Source organism: Sorex fumeus, unplaced genomic scaffold (genome assembly GCF_029834395.1).
Source record: "Sorex fumeus unplaced genomic scaffold, SorFum_2.1 ptg000070l, whole genome shotgun sequence".
Taxonomy (NCBI): Eukaryota; Metazoa; Chordata; class Mammalia; order Eulipotyphla; family Soricidae; genus Sorex; species Sorex fumeus.
In genome coordinates, this window is record NW_026606127.1 from 11,581,802 (window position 1) to 11,587,833 (window position 6,032).

At 38.1% G+C, this 6,032-nt stretch overlaps 1 pseudogene; it reads left to right on the plus strand.

Annotated features, from left to right (window-relative positions):
- The first annotated feature begins 3,886 nt into the window (after nt 1–3,886).
- On the plus strand, nt 3,887–3,985 carry LOC130037124 (uncharacterized; annotated as a pseudogene).
- Nucleotides 3,986–6,032: the final 2,047 nt, after the last annotated feature.

Here is a 6,032-nt window from a genome sequence, read left to right on the forward strand (position 1 = left end):
TATCCTCAGCAAAAGCTCAACAGAGTGTGACACTTGCCAGGAAATGTCCTCCCTTGCATTTTTCTCATGATACTTATTAGTACTTCACTCTTCTGTTTCTTCCCTTTACTCATGCCAAATCTTCCCATCTCACTTGCAAGCTTCTGAAACATTATCCATTCAACATTGATGCACTTTGCCACTGCTCCTCTTGACGTCTTGTCCATGAACTGATTCTAAAACATAACATAGCTGCAATTACAGTATTCATGCCAAAGACAGTCATTGATATATCTTTGTGTTTAGCTTTCTACAAGCTATTGGCACACAGGTGAGTAAAATTTTTTTCCTACAGAGAACACAAAAATAGATATGCTGGGTTTTAAAGTTCCATCAGTATTCTGAGGTACAAATGAAGGATATATATTTTTAATGTTTTATCCAATATCTGTGAGATAGACCATTGCAAATCTATTCATAATTTGCTTCCAGTCATACAACGATCCAACATCCGTCCCTCCTCTAGTGTACATTTCCCAAAACCAATATTCCTGGTTCCCTAAAACCATCCCCCAACAAACTACCCCCACCCCCAGTGTGTCTCTATGGCAGGCTCTTTAATTCTTTCTCTCTGTCTCCTTTTTAGTTTGTGCATTAAGGGTCTCGTACAGGTACTAAGAGGTCATCATGTTTGTTCAAGGAATTTAGCATTTTTATCAGGAAGGTAAGCCTGTAGTAGCTTTGAGGTATGGAAATGTCTGCTGAGGCTTCCATAAGTACAGGGCAGTGAGGGTGGGATGCCCATCCTGCCCAGAGAAAGCCTGGAGATTTCAGTCACAAAACCCGCATATCCGAATTTTCAGCTGTTATATTTCAGTGGGAGCCATCCTGAGACGATGGAAACCAGAGGAGAGCATGGTGGCGATTTTGGATTGTGGGAGCAAGTGGCTGCACTGGGTTCTGGTTGGGTGGGCACCAAACTAACCTGCCTCCCTCCGATTTACCCTAGTGTGTTCAGCCTTTTGCAGGTCCAAGGTTAACTGTGGCTGTTGATGTGTTCCAGATATGTCTATGGGTCTCTGAAACAAGACCAATGCATTAGCTTGTATAGCTGAGCCAGGGGTGGTTTGTGAACATGGGTCCCACATATCTTTTGGGAGTTTAATTTCTCGGGAAACGTAGTCCTGAGTTGTTGGGAGCCAGCCAGAGGCACTGTGGCGATTTGAGGTTATCAGGAAGCATGAAGACACCATCAGACTGTTGATGTACTCACCTGAGGGTACAGGTTGACTTCCTGCAGGCACTGCACCACCAGACTAACAAATATTCATTGAATGAATGAACGAATAATCAACATTTTCAAAATGTGTCTCTTTTTGCATTTCAGAAGGGTATCTTCTAACAGGAAAATAATCTTCATGGTATAATCAAGACCTACGATTTATTCTTAATATATTTAATAAAAGCTACATATTTTGGAAATTTATACAAAGAAATTCTTTTAAATTATCTGTCTTCATAATTTACTTGTAAATTACTAAGATATCACTGTTTATTCCACCGTTCTTAGCATAGAAATTTACAGACAGAATGTGCTAAGTAAAAATTCATTTTGGAACTTCTGTTCAATGTAGTACTGGAAGTACTTGGAAGAGAAAATAGATAAGAAAAAGATATTAAGGGTTTTTCATGTATGAAAATTAGAAATAATCTCTCACTCTTCACAGAAGATATCATACTATATTCAGAGAATACTAAAATCTCTACGAAAAACTCCCAGAGACAATAGACATTTATAGTAAAATTGCAGGCTATAAACTCAATACCCAAAAGTCTATGGCTTCTTTATATGCAAGTAATGAGAGAGAAGAAAGTGACATGAAAAAGCAATCCCATTCACAATCGTGCCCCAGAAAATCAAGAACCTTGGAATCAGCTTAACTAAAGAGGTAAAGGACCTATACATCAGGAAATTAAAAAGGACACGAGGAAATGGAAACATATATACTGCATATGGAATGGGAGATTTAACATTGTCAAAATGGCAATTCTCCACGAAGCATTGTAAAAATTCAACTTGATCCCTATAAAGATACCCATGACATTCTTCAAATAAATTGATCAAGCACTCCTGAAATTCACATGGAACAACAAACGCACACGAATAGCTAAAGCAATTCTTGGGGAAAAGACAATGGAGGCATCACCTTCCCCAACCTCAAACTCTACTACAAACGATAATAATGAGAACAGCATGGGACTCAAACAAAGGCTCAGCTGCAGACCAATGGAAAAGGATTGAATATACTGACACACACCCTCAAATATATAATCATCTAATCTTTATAAGGGAGAAAGAAATGTGAAGTGGTTCAAGAGAGTCCTCCTTAACAAACGGTGCAGAAAAAACTGGACAGCTACATGCAAAAAAAAAAAAAAAATGGCTCCGACCTCTACCTAACACCATGCACAAAAGTCAGATAAAAATGGGTCAAAGGCCTCAACATCAGACCAGAATCCCTCAGGTTCATTGATGACAAGGTCGGCAAATCCCTCCACGACATTGAAGCTAAAGGTATCTTCAAATATAACCCGACACTTGCCAAGCAACTGGAAACAGAGATAAACAAAGGGGACTATCTTAAATTAAGCAGCTTCTGTACCTCAAAAGAAACAGTGACCAGAAACAAAGACTCCGCCATGCGGGCAAGATACTCGCAGAAGCCTACCAGGTTCTCTGAGAGTGAGAACTGGACAATCAGAGTTGCTGTCTTCTAAATAGGATCCAGTCTCTGGATGTTGGCCATTGATGGCATTACATGGATCCAGGGGCAGTTCGTGGTTGTAGCACTGAATTATTAGAAGATGGGGGATCTGGAAGGAGGGGGCACAGTCTTGATCTGAGCAGCCATAGAGATCTCATCCCCCGGTTCTGCACATCTGGGTTCCTCTTCCAGTTCCTTCATGCATGAGGCTCCTTCAAGCTTGGGAAGTGTGGTCTTAAGCCTACCTATGGCTGGTTGCAGAGGTCTTCAGCTGCCGGGGCTCTAATCAGGTCCGTGAGGGAAATTCACCCCGGCACCTCCAAGGGGCCTCGGTGAGGAAAGCCATGTGCGAGGTCAGGACACTGTCGTTTTAGACATATTTGGAATTAATTTTAGATCGAAAAGTACACATCATTCAAAATACTTATGTGCTTAGTAATAAATTACTACGCACTTGGTCAATCACCTCAGAGACCCCACTCTGCTCAGAGAACTAGATTTTTTAATTACAGGTCTGTTTTTCCCATGTGTCATGACTGACAATCACTATCAGTAGATATGAAACTCACTACACACAAAGATGCACACAGGTTACTTTGAGTCATCTATGTTGTTAATGTGAGTTGGCCATTAAACTTCACTGAGACCCTTTGTTCTGTCCTTTATAGGAGCCTCATGAGTCTCACCTTCCATTCAAGTGGAACTTGTAATAAGGTGGAATGAAATCATCAATATGATCCTCACCTCATCCTTCAGGAGAAAAATCCTACATACATTCAAGGTGGTCAAAATGCAGACAACACCATCCACCTTTTCCTGGAGATGTACACAGGACTGAGGTGAGAATAGCAAAAGGCTCTATTTTAATGTTCTTAATGAAGGATTCAGGGAACAACATTAAACAAACTCATATACCATCTTCCAAAAGAATTATTTTGTAAAACTAATGCCTGGGGGTAGGGTAAACGATAATATAGTAAAAACCATATTTTTATTTCTGGGACATTAAAGTTCTAAATCTATTTATTCATGCTGCTTTGAAATACATTCCTTGATTAGCAATCATTGTCTGCCATAGGAGTGAGAAAGGACAACAGTCAAAGTAATAAGAAGAGAAAAATATGGAAAAATTAACTCCTAATATGTTTGATAACACATATATTAAAATTGAAATGATACAATGATGAGCATGGTCCTTGTACAGAGATAACAGGCAAACTTGTAAAGCATTCCATATTTTTGTTGCAAGAAGAATTAACAGGTATACTTTAAGCTAAGACAATCCCCACAAGTACAAAAATTATACATAAAGAGAGCACAAATCCCCAAAACAACAATCTCTCTCAATGTCAATGGACTAAATGTGCCAATTCAGAGGCACAGAATAGGAAGATGAATTAGAAAACTGAACCCAACATTCTGCTGCCTGCAAGAAACATGTCTGAACAATCAAAGCACCCATGGGCTAAAAGTAAAAGGCTGGGAAACAAGTTTTCAAGAAAATATCACCTCCGCAAACCTGGAGTGGCCATACTAGTATCAGACCACAAGAACTTCAGACTAAAGGTTATCAGAGACAGTGACGGTCATTTCTTAATGATCATGGGATATGTACATCAGAAAGAACTCACCCTCCTCAATGTATATGATCCTAATGACAGACCAGCAAAATACTTTAAAACAACATCTAATAGACTTATAGAAAAACATTGATAACAACACAATACTAGTAGGAGATTTCAACACTTCTTTGTCACTTCTCGATAGATCAAACAGACTGAAGCTCAGCAAGGAAATATTTTCTTTAAGGGAAGTAATGAACAACCGATGGCTTAGGGAAGAATCAAAGAGGAAATAAAAAGTTTCCATAAACAAATGAGAATGAGGACACGAGCTACCAGAACTTGTGGGACACAGCAAAAGCAGTGTTAAGAGGAAAGATTATAGTTCTGCCAGAATTCATCAGGAAGAAAGAAAGGGCCTACAAGAATAAATTAGAGCTCAAGATTTTGGAAAATAACCAACAAAAGTAGTCCAAACTAGGATGGAGGAAGGAAATAATAAAACTTGTACCAGACATCAATGAGCTAGAATCCCAAAATACAATCCAGAAGACCAATAAGAACAAAAACTGGTTCTTTGAGAAAATAAATAAGATCATTAAACCATGAGAAGCCTCTCAAAGAAACAAAGAGAAAGAATTCTAATAAATCGAATCAGAAATGCAAAGGGGGTATCCTAATAGAAAGTACAGAAATCCATAGGATCATCAGAGATTATTTTGAGAATCTTTGCAGCAGGAAATGAGAGAATCTTGAAAAAATTTATAAATTATTGGATTCCAATTACCTCCCAAGGCTGAACCAAGAAGATTTGGAATACTTGACCTATCACTAACAAGGAAATTGAAATAATGGTCAAAATTATACCCCCAAACAGAATCCAGGTCCCAGATGGATTCAATAGTGAACTATTTCAAACCTTTAAAGAGGAACTGCTTCCAACATTTTTAAGATTTTCCAGGAAATTGAAGAAACAGAAATACTCCCAAATAGTTTCTGTGAGGCAAAGATCACCCTAATACTCAAATCGACAGAGACACCACAAAAAAAAGGAAATTGCAGACCTATTTCCTTTGTGAATACAGATACAAAAATTTTCAAGAAAATACCAGCAAAGAGAATCTAGAAACTCAACAAAAGATCACACACTATGACCAAGTAGGTTTAGCTTGGGGATGCAAGGATGGCTTAACATTCTCTAGTCAATCAACAGAATACACCATCTCAATAAAATAAAGATAAAAGTCATATGATCATATCAATAGATGTAGATAAAGCATTTGATGAGATCCAGCACCCATTCATGATGAAAAACTCTCAACAAAATGGGAGTTGAAAGTACTTTCCTCAATATAGTCAAAGCAAACTACCACAAACCCACAGCAAGTATTATTCTCAAGGGGGAAAAACCAAAGGCTTGGAGCAGAAATCAATGAAATAGAATTCCAGAATACAATCAGGCACAAAACAAGTTACCCACTCTCAAAACTCCTATTCTTCATAGTACTTGAAGTACTTGCCATATGATTTTGGTAAAAAAAAAAAAGATATCAAGGGCAACCATATAAAAAAGGAAGAACTCAAGCTTTTACTATTTGGAGATAATATGATACTATACATAGAAAATCCCAAAGAATCTCCAAAAACGCTCCTGGGAACAATAGATTTGTTTAGTAAAGTAGCATATTGCAAAATCAATATCTGGTACGCCATGACTTTCCCATAT